This window comes from Lutjanus erythropterus, chromosome 4 (assembly GCF_056507025.1).
Source record: "Lutjanus erythropterus isolate fLutEry1 chromosome 4, fLutEry1.hap2, whole genome shotgun sequence".
NCBI lineage: Eukaryota > Metazoa > Chordata > Actinopteri > Lutjaniformes > Lutjanidae > Lutjanus > Lutjanus erythropterus.
Genome location: NC_139320.1, coordinates 11,432,030 through 11,450,395, shown reverse-complemented (window position 1 = coordinate 11,450,395; position 18,366 = coordinate 11,432,030). Strand labels below are relative to the sequence as shown.

The 18,366-nt window shown below is 40.9% G+C and overlaps 1 protein-coding gene across 1 annotated transcript in view; it reads right to left on the bottom strand.

Annotated features, from left to right (window-relative positions):
* The window catches only part of grik4 (glutamate receptor, ionotropic, kainate 4), a 331,077-nt gene extending 319,831 nt beyond the window's left edge, over positions 1–11,246 (bottom strand). The window contains exon 1 of the mRNA XM_084716969.1: positions 11,092–11,246. The gene's annotated coding sequence lies outside the window, so the exon portion shown is untranslated. The remainder of the gene's footprint in view (positions 1–11,091) is intronic.
* Positions 11,247–18,366: the final 7,120 nt, after the last annotated feature.

Genomic DNA, 18,366 nt, shown 5'->3' with positions numbered 1-18,366 from the left:
GTTAAAGCCACTTCCTGTGTTTTGGCGAAACGCGTTAATGGGCGTGGCCACGCCATTTGGCCACGGACATGGACGAAACTCATATCATATGTTCAGACCGGGACTCTTAATAAACATGTCAAGTTTCAGGCAGATCTGACCATGTACAGTGCAGTTATAGCAACTTCCTGTGTGTTGGCGAAACATGGACCTTCGCCACGCCGCCAGGGCAACGCCGTTTGACGAGACGTCCTGATATTCAGGATATAGCATCATCATGGTCTTAAGGCTTTTCAGACCAAATTGGAGTTTGATATAGTCAACATGGTGGAAGCAAGACCTCAGACTGTAAAACATTTCATTTCCTGTCACCACCAGGGGGCGCTATGAGAATTATGGAATATTTTCATATATTTCCATTCAGGCCCATACACTGATCATACACATGGAGTTTGGTGCAGATCTGACCATGTACCCCAAAATTATAGCCATTTCCTGTTTCATGGCGAAACATCAATATTCGCCGCCACACTATGGCCACGCCCTTCAACATGAGGAAAATCTTTTAATAACTTTTGATGAGAGTGTAGTCCAGAAGGTAGGCAGCGAATTTGAAGCCATTCTGATTCTTTCCCTAGGAGGAGTTCGTTAAAAAGCATGACAAGTGAAACGCCAAAAATGACCAGGAAATTCAAAATGGCCAACTTCCTGTTGAGTTTAGCCTATGGGTCCAAGAGACTTTTTTGTGCGTCTGGGTGTGATACACATGTGTACCAAGTTTCATTCATGTCCAAGAAATGTGGCGGGGGGGCTGAAGTTTAAAGGGCGTGGTCAAGCCGTTTGGCCACGCCCATCAACGAAATTAATGTCATATGTTCAGGCCGGGACCTGTCACACACATGTGAAATTTCATGCCGATATAAACTTGCACACAGAAGTTATTGTTAAATATGTCATGTTTTCGGGCCGCGGTCCTTCGCCGCTCTCTCGCGTCGACACCCTTCGCCGGACCGTCACGCCGTTCAAAATGTAGCATCACCCACTTGTTAAGGTCATCTTCACCAAATTTGAGCTAGAAATAATCAACACGCCTGGAGCAGCACGTCACAACCTAAAAAAAGTCATTTTCTGTCACCACCAGGGGGCGCTATGACAATTATGGAATATTTTCATATATTTCCGTTTAGGCCCATACACTGATCATACACATGAAGTTTGGTGCAGATCTGACCATGTACCCCAAAATTATAGCCATTTCCTGTTTTATGGCGAAACGCCAAAATTCGCCGCCACATAACATCCAGGCACTTTAACATGCCGTATATCTTTTAATAACTTTTAATCACACAGTTGTCTAGATGGTACACAGCGATTTTGAAGTCATTATGACGAACCGTGTCGGACAAGTTCGTTCAAATACGACACGTGGAAAACGCCAAAAACGGGCACAAAATCCAAAATGGCCGACTTCCTGTAGGGTTTAGCCCATGGCTCCAAGAGGCTTTTTTGTGCGTCCCGGTGTGTTCTATCTGCGTACCAAGTTTTGTGCGCGTCGGAGAAACATGCCGTCGGGGCTCGTCTGTAGATGGCGCTACTGAGTCATTTCGCCGCGCCCATTCGCGAGACCCTTAAAATACGTAATTTTTCGCCGGGACTGACGCCGCCGCCAAATTTCATGAATTTTCATATATGTTAAGGCCCCCAAATAAGCGATTTACTATTGTAAGAAGAAAAAAAAGAAGAAGAATAATCCGAGCAGTTTCAATAGGGCCTCGCACCGAGGTGCTCGGGCCCTAATAATCCGAGCAATTTCAATAGGGCCTCGCACCGCGGGTGCTCGGGCCCTAATAATCCGAGCAGTTTCAATAGGGCCTCGCACCGAGGTGCTCGGGCCCTAATAATAATGACAATTAAAGCTGCAAGCAGCGATGAACGGGCCCGAGCACCCCCGCGCCACTCGGGGGGCCGGCCACCGCCTCCCGATGGCCGGACCCGCCCCGGAGCGGAGAGGCTACGCGTGGCCGCGACCGTCTGACGTCGCCCCGAAGCCACAGTGAGCCCGGAAAACCAAACGGCATTCGACACCCACTCTCCCCCATGCCGATGCGAGGACGGGTGAAGACCTCAAGTGCGCACAAATAACCCACAAACTGTCTCTGTACCGCTCCTGTGGTGTGATTTAAGTGTCTGTAAGAGGTGACAGTAAAATGTAACCCAAAAAGACACCATTTACACCGTGTTTTCAGCCTCATTGTAAACTGTAGCCTCTGAGATTGGAAATTCATGCACACGGCTGAAGCACGAACACAATCTCTATCCCAAGCGGCACAGCTGCAGCCAAAAAACACTGTTTCTCTTCTATGTCCAAGTGCTCAGACATTTTCTTCTTTTTTGAAAGTTTGCTAAGGAAACTCTATACATAACAGGTCACTGTTTCTGAGAAAAACTCTGTCTGTTGTTTGAGTGTTTTCCAGGATTAAATCATTCGTGCAGCATGGAGACATTTTGTGAGCTTTTTGTGTTCATTTTTACATTGTAAAACTGATCATTCTTCACTTAAATTGCACTGGATGTCACTATGGTTATGTTTTCTGTTGAAATTCTTGGAGTATTTTGTGTACTGGAGATCTTCATCCCTCCTCACATCAGCACAGGAATGAGTAGATATTGAGTGCAATTTCATTTTTGGGTGAACTACTTTTTAAAGGAATTCAGTGTTGTTTCCTGCTCCCAGTATTACATAGATGTGTTCAGGGCATGCCTATTATCACACATGTGAAGTTTGATGCAGATTGGACAATTCTGTAGCCTCTGAGACTGGAAGTGCGTGCACACAGCTGAAGCTGGTACACATGCTGTAGCCCAAGTAATACAGCTGCAGCAAAGAAATGATGTTTCTCTATGTGAAAGTCTTCAGACATTTTCTTCTCTGTTGAAATTTTGTTAAACTGTGTGCTTAACAAGTCACTATTTCTGAGAAGAATGCTGTCTGTTATCTGAGTCGCTTCCAGGATTACAAGCATTAGTATGGAGGCATTTTCTGTTGTTTTTCTGTTTATTTTTTTCATTGTAAAACTGATCACTCTTCAATTGTGCTGGATTTGACTACAGTTCTGTTTCCTGTTGAAACTCAGGGAGTGTCTTGTGAACTGGAGATCTTCATTCCTCCTCACATCAGCACAGGAATGAGTAGATATTGAGTGCAAGTTCATGTTAGGGTGAACTACTTTTTAAAGGAATTCACTGTCATTTCATGCCCCCAGTATTACATAGATGTGTTCAGGACATGCCTATTATCACACATGTGAAGTTTGATGCAGATTGGCTCATTTACATTAGAGTTATAGCAATTTCCTGTTTCATGGCGAAACGCCAGAATTCGCCACCCCGCTACAGCCACAGCGTTTAGCACTGACCAAATCTTTTAATAAGTTTTAATCACACACTTGTCTAGATGCTCCAGGCCAGTGTTGAAGTCAATTGAAATATCTTTGTAGGAGGAATTAATTAAAATAGGTCATGTGGAAAACGCCAAAATTGAGCACGAAATTCAAAATTGCCGACTTCCTGTTGACTTTAGCCTATGGGTCCAAGAGACTTTTTTGTTCATCTCCCTGTGATACATATGTGTACCAATTTTCGTGCACGTCGGCGAAACTCACTATTTGCAGCGCCGCACGTCAAAGGGCGTGGTCAAGCCATTTTACCACGCCCATGGACAAAACTCATATCACATGTTCAGGTGGAGACTGTTAATGAACATGTAAAATTTCAGGCAGTTTTGACCAAGCACAGGGAGGCTAAAGCCACTTCCTGTGTTTTGGCGAAACGCGTTAATGGGCGTGGCCAAGCCATTTGGCCACAGACATGGACGAAACTCATACCATATGTTCAGACCGGGACTCTTAATAAGCATGTCAAGTTTCAGGCAGATCTGACCATGTACAGTCCAGTTATAGCAACTTCCTGTGTGTTGGCGAAACATGGACCTTCGCCACGCCGCCAGGGCAACGCCGTTTGACGAGACGTCGTGATATTCAGGATATAGCATCATCATTGTCTTAAGGCTTTTCAGACCAGATTGGAGTTTGATATAGTCAACGTGGTGGGAGCAGGACCTCAGACTGTAAAACATGACATTTCCTGTCGCCAGCAGGGGGCGCTATGAGAATTATGGAATATTTTCATATAGGTGTGTTCAGAGCTGGACTATTATCAGACATGTGAATGTTGGTGCAGATATGACCTTTTTTACTAAAGTTATAGCCATTTCCTGTTTCATGGCGAAACATCAATATTCGCCGCCACACTATGGCCACGCCCTTCAACATGAGGACAATCTTTTAATAACTTTTGATGAGAGTGTAGTCCAGAAGGTAGCCAGCGAACTTGAAGCCATTCTGACTCTTCCCCTAGGAGGAGTTCGTTAAAATGCGTGACAAGTGAAACGCCAAAAATGACCAGGAAATTCAAAATGGCCAACTTCCTGTTGAGTTTGGCCCATGGGTCCAAGAGACTTTTTTGTGCGTCTGGGTGTGATACACATGTGTACCAAGTTTCATGCATGTCCGAGAAACGTGGCGGGGGGGCTGAAGTTTAAAGGGCGTGGTCAAGCCGTTTGGCCACGCCCATCAACGAAATTAATATCATACGTTCAGGCCGGGACCGGTCACACACATGTGAAATTTCATGCCGATATAAACTTGCACACAGAAGTTATTACTAAATATGTCGTTTTTTCAGGCCGCGGTCCTTCGCCGCTCTCCAGCGTCGACACCCTTCGCCAGACCGTCACGACCTTCAAAATGTAGCATCACCCACTTGTTAATGTCATCTTCACCAAATTTGAGCTAGAAATAATCAACACGGTTGGAGCAGCAAGTCACAACCTAAAAAAACTAATTTCCTGTCACCACCAGGGGGCGCTATGACAATTATGGAATATTTTTATATATTTCCATTTAGGCCCATAGACTGATCATACACATGAAGTTAGGTGCAGATGTGACCATGTACCCCAAAGTTATGGCCATTTCCTGTTTCATGGCGAAACGCCAAAATTCACCGCCACCTAACATCCAGGCGCTTTAACATGACGTGAAACTTTTAATAACTTTTAATCACAAAGTTGTCTAGATGGTACACAGCGATTTTGAAGTCATTATGACGAACCGTGTCGGAGGAGTTCGTTCAAATACGACACGTGGAAAACGCCAAAAACAGGCGCAAAATCCAAAATGGCCGACTTCCTGTAGGGTTTAGCCCATGGCTCCAAGAGGCTTTTTTGTGCGTCTCGGTGTGTTCTATCTGCGTACCAAGTTTCGTGCGCGTCGGAGAAACATGCCGTCGGGGCTCGTCTGTAGATGGCGCTACTGAGCCATTTCGCCCCGCCCTTTCGCGAGACCCTTAAAATACGTAATTTTTCGCCGGGACTGACGCGGCCGCCAAATTTCATGAGTTTTCATATATGTTAAGGCCTCCAAATATGCGATTTACTATTGCCAGAATAATAAGAAGAAGAAGAAAAATAATCCGAGCAATTTCAATAGGTCCTCGCACCGAGGTCGGTGCTCGGGCCCTAATAATCCGAGCAATTTCAATAGGGCCTCGCACCGCGGGTGCTCGGGCCCTAATAATTTTTACAGTTTCAATAGGGTCCTCGCACCGGTTCGGTGCTCGGGCCCTAATAATCCGAGCAGTTTCAATAGGGCCTCGCACCGAGGTGCTCGGGCCCTAATTAAAGCTGCAAGCAGCGTTTTACGGGCCCTCGCACCCCCGCGCCACTCGGGGGGGCCGGCGGCCGCGGCCTCGTGGCAGGATTCGCCCCGGGCGAAGAGGCTCTGTGATTGTCACGGCCTTTTGACGTCCCCTTAAGGAATTCGACGTCGCTTCCTGACGCCGCTAGGTGGCGCTGTGAGTATGTCTCCTGCTTGTCACGTGGATGTGTTCAGACCAGGACTTCTATGACACTTGTGAAGTTTGGTGGGGATCGGACCATATCCGCCCAAGTTATGGCAATTTCGTGTTTCATGGCGAGACATCAAACTTCGCCGCCACCTGACGGCCACACCCTTCAAAGGGGGCGTAAATCTTTAATACCTTTTGATCATAATGTTGTCTAGATGGTACACAGTGATTTTGAACCCGTTCTGATCAATCCTGTAGTAGGAGTTCGTTAAAATACGACACGTGAGAAACGCCAAAAATGGACGCAAAATTCAAAATGGCTGACTTCCTGTTGGGTTTGGGCAATGGGTCCAAGAGGCTTTTTTGTGCGTCTGGGTGTGATACATATGTGTACCAAGTTTCGTGCATGTCGGTGAAACATGCCGCAGGGGCTGATGTTTAAGGGGCGTGGCCAAACTATTTGGCCACGCCCATTAACGAAACTCATATCACATGTTCAGGCCTGGACCGTTAACGCACATGTCAAGTTTCAGGCAGATTCGACTAAGTATAGTGAAGTTAATGCTAATTTTTCATTTTTGGCGAAACATCAACTTCGCCGCTCCGTCACGGAAAGACAGTGTGACATCATGGCACGATTTTCATAATACACGATTATCAACATGTTAAAGACGGTTTGACCAGATTTGAGTTGCATATGGTCAACGTGCTTGGAGCAGGACCTCAAAGAGTAAAACATGTCATTTCCTGTCGCCACCAGGGGGCGCTATGACAATTACAGAATATTGTGACATAGATGTGTTCAGGGCGGGACTATTATCCATCACAGCAAGTTTGGTGCAGATCGAACCATTTATGCTAAAGTTATAGCAATTTCGTGGTTTTTGATGTGGGTGTTGCGAGATATCAAAATTCGCCCTTCCGCAGCGACCGCGCCCTTCAACGATACGAAGATCTTTTAATAACTTTTGATCACACAGTTGTGGAGCTCACACAAACCGATTTTGAAGTCATTTCGATGAAATCTGTAGGAGGAGTTCGTTAAAGTATGACGTGTGAAAATGGCCAAAAATGACCTTATTTTGAAAATACAATTCAAAATGGCCGACTTCCTGTTGGGTTTAGGGGGTTGCTCCAAGAGGCTTTTTTGTCTGTCCCGGCATGATACATATGTGTACCAAATTTCGTACGCCTAGGTCAAAGTTAAAGCAGGGGGCTTCAATTTTGAAAACTGTTAGGGGGCGCCATTGAGCCATTTTGCCACGCCCCTTTGTAACGACCATAAAATATCGAATTTTTCGCAAGACCTGATGAGTGTGCAAAAATCTGGGACTTTTTGAGCCTGTTTAGGCCCTCAAAAATGCGATCTTAGGGGAAAAAGATAAATAATAAGAAGAAGAATAATTCCTTCAGTTTCAATAGGGCCTCGCACCGCCTTCGGTGCTCGGGCCCTAATAATGAAAATAAACTAGGGAAATGTGATGGTATACAAGTATCATTATAGTACTTTATGGTTATTTCATTATTATTGTTATTATTATTATTATTTTACCAAACAATTACTGTATCCTGATATATACTGTTGCCACGATATAAAATTACATATACCCAACTGTGATTTTGATCATATTACCCATGCCTAGGAGAAACCTGATTGATTGATTTTTAAGATATTAGGATTATTTATTTATTTATTTTTTAAAAGTTGTTGAATTATGTTTTTAAAAGCTAGGAAAACAACCTCCCCTAGAATGTTCAATTAAACTGGTAATTCAGAAATGGGTTTAAATTTGTTAAAATGCAGAGGGTTTCTTCAGAAGTGGGGGCATGACTGCGTGCTTAAGGCAGGAGGAAACACAGCCAGGGGACAGAGAGCTATTTCAAAATGGAAAGAAAAAAATGGGGCCAATGCTCTTAAAAACCTCCTTCAGAAATCTGACAGGCATAACATATAAAAGAGGACTTGTTGAGGGTTTTAGTTTTGAAATTGTGTCTTGTATAGTGCACGATGAAAGGGCCTCGAAATGACTGAGCAAAGGCAGCGGGGTCGCAGTGTAGAAAAGGATCGCAGGTGACGTGCCCGATCTGGAAAGTCAAATTCATTAATGTTGTTTGTGAAGACGGACAGAATTTGCTCACAGATAACAGGGTTTTGTGGACTAAGAGGAGAGTTAATCACAGATTCCATGGTTTTGAAAAGGACTGTTTGTTACAATGATGCTGGATAAACAGAAGGACCTGGTTTCTTTTAAGGCTTTTTGAACATTTAATAACATGACCCCTCCAGACTGTCCTTCTCCCCTTTCCTTTCTGCTTGTCTGCATTTTTCACTTCATTTCTCCCATGTTGTTTTTTACCAAACAAGTTGGTTTGACTTGCCTTGTTTTTGCAGGTAGTGGAATCAAGTGCATCTTTACATGTATTTTTGAAACTATGAAGTTATCATCTACAGACATATTAGGTTTTGTAGTTATTACTATGTATACAGTGGTGAACCCCTTTTGAACACTGTCAGTGGAGTTGGTATTGAGGACACAATAAGAAACACAAGTAGACAGTGTTGGAGCAGGAGGAGCAGGAGGTGGAAGGATGGCCTTCAAAATATCTTTGTGTTCAGAAACACATAAGATGGCCTTGCAGCCACAACTACACAATCCACACACCGACAACACACATCGCCATTTGAAACTCTGTTGACTGTCTGAAGTAGATTAACCCAAAGTGCTGAAGTTCTGCTCAAATGCTGCTGCATACTATTTACACAATGTATTCCAGTTTGAACACTTCCGACATTTAGAACCACATGTAGGTTAGTTTGATAAGCAGACACACACGACATCTGAAGTTGCACAAAGTACCACTTTCCAATATACTACCCTTATAAATTACTTATAAAAGTTTTATAATTAGGTTATTTATTAGGCTGTAAACACTCAAAAAAATCATTAACAAACAATTATAAACAAGTTATAGGGAGGGAGGCCTCCCATTTTGAAAACATGTTTTAAGGTATATGATGATTAAAAGTTTCTATACACAATGTGGAATGATTGACACAATGGCTGTAACAAAAAACAAAGAAACCCAGGAAAAGTGCTTCTTAAAAAAGACAAGCGAGCATGGGAAATGCCTGCTTAAAATTAGTCATCTTGAAATTGCTGGTCAGAAAATGGAGAAGGTAACTGAAGGTAAGAGTTCAGCTGCCTGGCTTGTTGAGACCGTTCAGGAGGAGAAACTGCTAAAAAGGAGAGAAAATGCATTTTTTATGGATCCGTTTTATATAGATGGACAAAACCCTCTCGCCTGAAGAAATCTCAATAAAATAATCCCCTTTCACGCAAACAGTGCTGAATTATAGTTCAATAAGCAGCTTTTGTTGTCACATGTATAGTGCTGTAAAAACATATTGAGATGATGAAAGAAAAACATTTTTCCTTTTTACGCATAGTGGCACCCACTGAAAAGAACTGAGAGAGTGTCACTGTAAGGTGGCAGTGAGACATGGTAGTTTTATTTATTTTATTTTTTTTTCAAACCAGGGACATAGATTTAATTTGGCCTTGCAGAAAAGATCTTTTTAGCCATTTAATTACAGTGACCACAATGATTTCTATAACAGCAAGTACCTCTCAAGCAGCTGACCCTGAAAGCTGTCATAATGTTACATATGTATACATATGTTATATAATCAGTCTCTAATGTTCAGCGTCTTCTGGGGATTATTTTGTGATGTCAAACTCATTCACCTTCTTGTTATGTTCTTATTTTTCTTTAGCCTGCCTCCTATGCTCCCAGATCAGCTAGTTCTGCATTTTCCAGAATTACTGCCAACACTTGCCTGGACATGTTGCATTCAGCTGTGTTTTTATTTGTGTATGGAGCGAGCAGTACAGCTCTCTAATCACAACAGTAAGAGCAGAGGTGCATGGTTTTTTTGGCTCAGTTATTTCTTATTCAAAAGAGCAACACCAGACCTTTAGGAATTACTGACAAAATAGTAGACCACCAGCAGACAGCAGAGGTCTGTCCTGATTATAAAACAGTCTTCTGAAAAACACAGTTTTTTCCCCAAATAAATTATTTCTAAATAAATTATGAAAACACCTGAAAATACAGCCCTACCTTAAAACATCTGCTTTTAAAATAGAGTTTGGTTTAACAGTCTCAAAAGACTACTGAGAGCAATAATCCACATAAACTGAGCTGAAATACCTTCTAATAATGAACTTTGTGAACAGCATTACGTAACATAAGAAGTAGAGCTAAAATTGACTGCACTCTGCTTATCTCGGCTCATAGTAAAAGATCTCATATTAACCACAAACTGTAATGAAAATCAAGACAGCAGTTCTGCTTCACCCCCAGGGGGTCCACTTGTACAAAGATACAAAGATCTCCACCCTTAGTATATATGATCCTTATTTTGAGTGAAATATTCAACTCGGAAATTCTATTTATTGAATTATCACATCGAAAGAGAATATATTTTACACACATTTTCATTTAATTTAAGTAAGGCATATTTGGTATCATTTGGTGTAAAATAGAATAACAAAAGTTAATTGAATATGTTTGTCATGGATCCAATGTTTTTAACATTGATAAAATTAAGAAAGTAGATTCAGAAAGTCTGATAAATGTAGTGACAATTGACAACATGACGAGGTTAAAGCTATATGCAACATATGTTATATATTTTGTTGAGTTGTGTACTTATACTAAATGTTTCCTACAATGGTCAAACGTAGAGAAATACATTATCTACTGACGTTGCTATAAAACGCGGGATATGTCGGATAGGTCAAAGACTGAGGAAGGAAGTCAGCAGACATGGCTAAATGTAGCGTGAATAAGATTTTAACATTATCTCATCTTTAACATGATTTCTGTAGGTCAGATAGATTTTCATCACCTAAGGTGGTTGTTTTAAAGTAAAGATTACAACGCCAATGATCCCATACTTCATCACAATATCATCAAACTACATCTTTTGCGATTGTTTTAATGTGCCAGAGACACGTAGTCACAGAAGTCACATTAAATGGATGTGACGGCCTCAGTGTCCGAGCCTTCGACACACAGACAGCAGAGAGACCTTAGACTAAACTCATTGAGATTCATTATTTCCTCTTTCCTTCACTCTGTCCATGCAGTCATTGAATGGGGCAGGTGAGTGGCGGCTGATTACCAAACATCTTCTCCTACCTTTGATCTCCTGAGGTGTGGGGCTCTAATCCATCTTGCAGCACAGGAGGCTGTCTGATCTGCGTGGTTGTGGTAGCCACTTAGTTTCTCCTCATCTCACATACACTTATAGTATGTGCTCTCCGGCTCTTGTACAAGCGTGTATACACACACACACACACGCACGCACGCACAGTTTGGGCTCTGCTGTGTACGGACACTCTGTAAGAGAGAAAAAGAGATAAGAAATCTGCGTCAGACTGGACAAAAGAGGACGAATATGAGGCACAGACATAGGCATATTATCAGGCAGCGTAATCAATTTCAAACTGTACAGGGTTTTAGTAATCCTGAGACATAAAGATGTTCTATTGTTGTCGGTCCCCGTATGGGAGCTTACGGGAAATCAAAAGATGGATAAAGGCAAGGTTTGTTCTGCTCACTATCCTGTGAGTAAACTACACATTTTCAAAAGCAACCTCAGAACAGTGGCACTATAAATCATATTTCTAGTCAGGTATCAGCGTCTGCAGTCCCGTTACTAATGCTGAGGACAGCCATTTATCCAACATACGGCATGTTTGCAATCTGCACTGTAAACCACAGTTTCAAAGTTCACGGTCCTGTTTTGCTGATGGTCTTGTTTTACTGTTTGTCCCTTACTCAGCTCGATACCCTTCCTCTCTATATAGCACATCCAACATTTTTCATACTGTCACGGCACAATACTTTGAGCAGCTTCTGAAACTCATCAGCATTCAAAACAAGGCCCAGCACACAATATTGCAAGACAATTTCCACGGTAAATGAGAAAGTAAATGTCACTTACAAGATGAGCATTAATCTCATGTCATTGCATTTTAATGGCACCCTTACTCAGAGGAGAATTAAACTTCTCCCCAGAGATCAACCTAATCACTTAGCACCGCGGTAAAATCGCCCTCTTACGTCATGGCAGATGCAGAACGAGATATGTCACTGTTGCCACATATGAACTGCACAAATACTGAATGTTGCATGTACACACAAGCGTGCACAGGTGCACACACACACAAGCGACCTCATTAAGTTTTTCAGTCATAAGCAGGTTTTCAAAACACCATCAAAATTAACAACTCTCAAACTGATGGTTAAAGATTTAACAAGGTTGGACTCTTATGAATATTAAAGCCACTGTGTGTATGATTTGAAACCATTCTGTGGTCGTGTCAAAAAAGTAGAGTAGCAACAATTCGTTGATTTAGCGATTAGTCAATCAAAAGAAAATTAGTTTGCAAAAGGGCTGTCACGATAACTGCATTGGGGTTGAGGTCAGTACCATCAGGAAGAAAGCCTCTGTCAAGCCTTCCTTCCTTAAAAGGTTCACCACTAGCATTAGCTTTATCTTGATGTTGGCATTAGCTTACTGTTAACTATTCCTGTTCAAAACACGTTTTTTGTTTTGAGAAGTTGCAGCTTTTATGGACACACTGTAACCTGCACTGTTACTGGTCACTGGTCTACTTCTTGCTCTCCATCACTTGCGACGCTTCCCACCCTTTACACACTGTCACGTTCCTTAACATAGTCACGTTATGCTTATATTTTTTACCGCAGGGTATGTGCAATATGTGTTATGTATTTGTATGTGCAATATCTGTAATGTGCAATGTGATTATGTGCAATTTATTTATTATACAATAATATAAGCATTGGGGACAATAAAGTATATCATATCGTATCGTATGACAGTTTCCTTCAAGTCAATTAAAACATAATTACTTGTGCAGACGCGCAAACTGCTGCTTTTTTTTGTCCTTTATAATAGTAAATGAAGATTCTTTGGGTTTCAGTCAGTTGATTGGACAAACAAAGTGTTTTGAGAACAGTTAATCAATTAATCCTGAAAATAATCTACAGATTAATTGAGAATGAAAATAATCATTACTTAGCCTTACAAAAAGGACAATTAGATAGACAGCAATGCATGACACTACACCACCTTCTACTGATCTCCCCTGAGGACACAAATGTTGGTATTCTACAACAGAAAAATGTTACGGATGGTCAAACAACCTCTAAAACCCTCTTCCCCCTTCATCTTTCAGACATCAAAATTGGACCAGGCCTGCGTCCAAATTATTTGTATAACTTTCCAGCAACAACAATCCAAAATGCTTGCCCACTTGAGCTGCGTTCTTCTCTCTCAAGATCTCTCTTTTCATTCTTGCTGCCTTCAAAGGAGGTGGTGTTTATTGTGCTCACAAGAGGAGGCCATATGAATACCGCCCTCTTGTGATATTCGCAACCTCGTGAGTGGAAATTTTCTGAAATCTCTGAGTTCATGAGTCATGTACACAACTTCCCATGTTGTAAGCACAAGTTCCATTTAGGGGCAGCGTTCTTTACACAACTATTTTTGACACTTTTGGCAATCAGAACAGCTGTATACACTTTTAACTTCCAATATGGTTTTCTTCCCCATTCAGACCGACATTTTGACATGGGTCAAACCTGTATGTTGTCTGAATGAGTCAATACACTTCAGCTGGCTCTCCTTCATGACTCTGCTCTCAAACAGGGTCATATATTGGTTGTAGGCTGCCTGGCTTTAGTGAACTGCCATTTTAAACATCATTTAAATCCCAAAAAAAAAAGACAAAGAAAGAGAAAAGGAAAGAAAAGGCAAAGAGGAAGTATATAAAGCATGCACATGTGGGCAAGTGAGGGAAAGAGAGGGGGCATGAATGTGGACAAATGAAGGTGAAGAGATGAAACTGATTACTTTATCTCTGGTTTAGCCGTGAAGTGTATTGAACTAGATTGCAGATTGGAGTCTCTGCTAATAACGGTGAAAGCAAATCCAGTGTGAAAGGGGTGTTAGAATCATTTCACTGGGATTCATCCAAAAACTTGTGCTACCAGAACACACATAACAACATGTTAAAATCACATAAGTAAAAGAGCAGCTTTAGGCGCTCTTAAGTAACTGATTGAACACGTTGTGTAGTTAAAGAATATAAAATAATAAAAGCATAATTCTTAAGCAAAACATCATTACAGCAGAAAAACAAGGTTTCATTGCTTTTCAAATCTCACATGTGGCCATTTAGACAAACCACAACCAAGACTTTAGTTCTGGTGGTTTGTCTTTGCAGTTTTGATCTCATTATATTTGGCTGACTCTTCTGTTGACAGACTGTAAAACAGATTAATACAACTACTTCGTAATGGTAACAGGAAAACAAAGCTACTGCCAGTGCTGTTGTTTCACCAACTTAGATTTGTCTGGAAAGTCCTCCAATGGCTTAAGTACATTTACACGGATGAATCAATTGTTACATTCAAAGCACTGCTCTATTCAGATGGGAATTCCACTTGTCTGTAATTACTTGCAATGAGTTTTAAAAATGTATGTATCCAGCTTGAGACAATTTACAGTAGGCACAGAATAAAAGGTTAGATCAAATGAATATTTGAAGCTCTTGGAAGGCATGTGGGATAAATAATAATGGGGGAACTTTTGAAGTGCTGACATATGTAAAGTTTCAGCAGAAAGGATATTGTTGCTGAATGTTCCTTCAGCCCGCTCTCCTCTAAAACTAATTTCCCCTCCCTCTTCCTCCTTCCTCCTGTTCCCATTCTTCTCTCTGCCTTACGGCTTCAGGCTGCTGTGTACAAGCCAAAGGTACAGGTTCTATTTCCTGTCAAACACTGCCCAAAGGACTAAAATCCCTATTGTACTGCTTTTGCCTGTACCATAAAAAAAAAACTAAAAAACTTTTACATCTTTTAAACAGTGATGACTTATGGAAAGTTGTAAGTATAGTCAAAATAAATCATGCTGTTGCTCTTAAATGTCATCATTTATTTCACTCTGATTGGGATTTTAAGATGTCGGAATGCAACACAGAAACATATTCAGTATTCTTTACATCAGGTAAATGCCAGAAATGCTACCTAGTTTCCAGGGCTTTCGAGTTGTTTTAAGAGTATGCTGAATACAGTGTATTCAAGATGGTTTGTAATTCCCATTGGCTATTAATCGACTGACTAAATCCTAAGTGTTGCACATGTCTGCATATAATTATATATGGTAAGCAAAATAAGCAATGTTTTGGCTGAAAAATATCTGCTATTGCCATGCTTGTGATGTAGTGAAAGAACAGTCCTGACTAGCTGCAAGGCACATTTTAAAATATACACAACCGCCGCACTGCAAAAGCTACATTATGAAAAGACCTTATGAAATTATTCTCATGTATTTTGGACCATCTGCACCAAGAAATTATTACCCTTAGGCTTTAATTTTTCTGCAAACTCACATTCTCAACAGCAATTTGCTTTGTAGTAATTGTAAAAATACAGGGTAGACAAAACCTTATGCCCAGAAAATATTTGGGTAAGTCTCATCAGTAAATGTTCACTCTTTACTGAGCATCATCAACAAAAATCTTTTGACAAAGGTACACATAATGTTGTACAAACAACTTATGGGCAAACCTTCAGTAAATATTAAGTCATAACACAAAGTATTAAGTAATAACACTATTTAAAACTGCAGCTTAAAAAAAAACGTTTTAATGAGCACAACTAAAATTACTTTCCTCTCTGCTCCCTCTCTTCTGTCCTCCTGATCAAATGAGCCTTTATTTTTGTCACACTGCACCTGCTGTTGTAAAGCTAGCTGTTACAGGTGAAATGTGTAATATAATTACTGTGCTGAATCATAAAATAACCACAACATGTCATAGAGATTAAGGTACCCTGCTAAGTTGAAATACTAGCTCTCTCCAAAAACAACACTACAGCCAGTATTGGTCTGTTCCAGAGGAACTGGGAAGTCAGAACTTCGGTTATGTCAACTGGAACACATCTGAAGTCTGATTTTTGATTCCGAAAGTCCTTGTGTCTTCTGATGTCTTCTCCATGTATCAACAGTAGTGAAAGCTCTTAAAATACTGTTTATGTAAAAAAAAAAATGTGTAATGTGTTGTTATCAAGCACAACAAAGGTTTTCATGGACGCATTCATCTTTGTTTGCCAACTTATGGTACTGGAACACAATCAATTGTGACGTCATTCCCAGCTTGGACCGCTGAAATCTGAGGTGGAAATTTCAAATGGAACATAGTTCTCCTTTGAAATTTCCATCCTGATGTGAAACATGTTTTTTCATGTTCACTCACTTTAGATGGAGCTAATCGGACAATTGATAAAGTTATAAAAAATCCACGAATTGGTTTATAATTTGCAAACTATAAATGAACATTAGCTGACCAACTTACTGCATCAGACTCATTGCTTCTTGATATTGTCAAAGCATGTTGCTCTTATCTTGCTTCCTAAAAAAGTATTTCTCCAATAAATTGCAAAGCATAGTAATATGAAACGCACACATTTCATCGCCTCATATTACAGATGGTACTTGAGTTGATTGACAGACAGTACATGCTTTCTGTGACAGAGCTTATTTTGAAAACAGAGATGAAAAGAAGATCAGTGAGCCCATGATTTAATGACATAGTACTTGAGTGAATAGTGTTGCCTTCTTATTACACTCTTTTTCACATCAAACATGACTATTTCCTTACATCTTGTTAAGAAAAATAGCCCCTTTTATCTTCATAAGAATGATCCTGCATAAAAATATGTTTACTAAGGCAATGAAAAATGTTATGGCTGTGGCCATACCAAAGCACATTCCCTCATGTTTTTTGTGTTTTCTTCTTCCCTGTGTTCCCAGTGCTCCCCTGTCTGTATCTGTGTCTGTGTTGATGTATTCTGGTATGGACATGGTCTACTTTTCTCTTTCTCTGGGCTCCAGGCTCTGCTCGTGCTGCACACCTGTCTTCAATCGGCTCATCATCACCTCTCCCGGTCTGCTCACCTGCCTCGCATCAGCTCGCAGTACATCCACACCGGCCCTGCTCCCAATCGTCCCCAGATCATTGTTTCAACCTTAGTGGTAGTTAAACTTCCAGGCCAACTCTGTGTACAGTATATTCCAAGTGACTTTGCATCCACTCCCACCATCATCTGCCTGTGAGTTGTCCTGCGTGTCTCCCTGCCTGCAATCTCCCCCTGCACTCCAGGTTAACCCCAGCCAGAATACTTCCCCTCATATCACTGGGCTACAAAGGCATGGAAATTCTGGTCAGGTACAGCATAACAAAATCTCTCCGTGTGTATCTGAAGGATGCAGTTCAGCTAAAAAAAATAATAAATAAATAAAAAGGGAAACTTCTTCAAACTTCTCTGAATAATCAAAAAAAAAACATTTTAATTCATCCATTATTAAGGTCTCACCTCTGCTAGGTTATATTTTTGGTTGTAGTTGTTAGACGTTCTAGTGGTTGTTAGCAGGACAGCTGAAAAATGTTTTAGCAGATTTCAGTGAGATTTGGTGAAGAGTCAGGCAGTGAACCACACAACCAAAAATTATTTTTTTTGGTACAGACCTGGATTTTTAAAGGATCTGGCTCAATTACCCAGTTTGTTTGGTTTGATGCAGCATTGTACATTTTAAGCTGCTCTCTGTTTAAAAATGTCTTGTTGGAAGAAAAACTAGAACCAAAATGTGTCCAGTAGTTGTTGCTTTCGGTCAAAACAAATGTTAAAGCCGATCTGAAATAATATCCTCGAGGATACTGATACCACCTCAGGCTGCTTACATCCATCCAGGAAACTGATGAGGAAAAAAAAAGAACAGTATAGGGCATCCTATATACAGTATATTATTAATGTCTCCACTGAAAATGAAAAACATTCCCTAATTATCAGTGAAAAACATGGACAGAACTTATAATTATGAGTGCTGCTTTTCATAGCTGTCAGCACAGCACTAAGTTAATGAGCTTGTGTGTACACTCTGTGTGCTTACACTGTATGTATGTTGTATGTGCTTGTCTACATGTGTGTGTATATATGCATGCAAATTAAAGTGGGCTCATAAATTTTGCTTTTACTTCATGAATAAAATCCATCAGCGCCTGGATTGGATGGATTTTTCATTTGACTTTCCTCCTCAGCTGCCTGTGCAAAAGACGGTGCAAGAGAAAAAAAAAGAGAAAAAAGGTCTCCTAAAGCAACCTGATAAAATGCTGTCCTAAAGCTGCTTTATGTTGATTTACTTCTAAACACGTGTTGTACTATTGTGAGTGCTACAACAGTACATGACATATGCAGATTGATATTTCACCATCAAAAATCAATGTGATATGGAAAGGGCAGGAGAGTGGTATGGATTTTTCTGTTTTTGCTTTGGCATGGCCATCAATCCCTATAGGTAATCTGGGAAAAGGGACAAACGGGGGA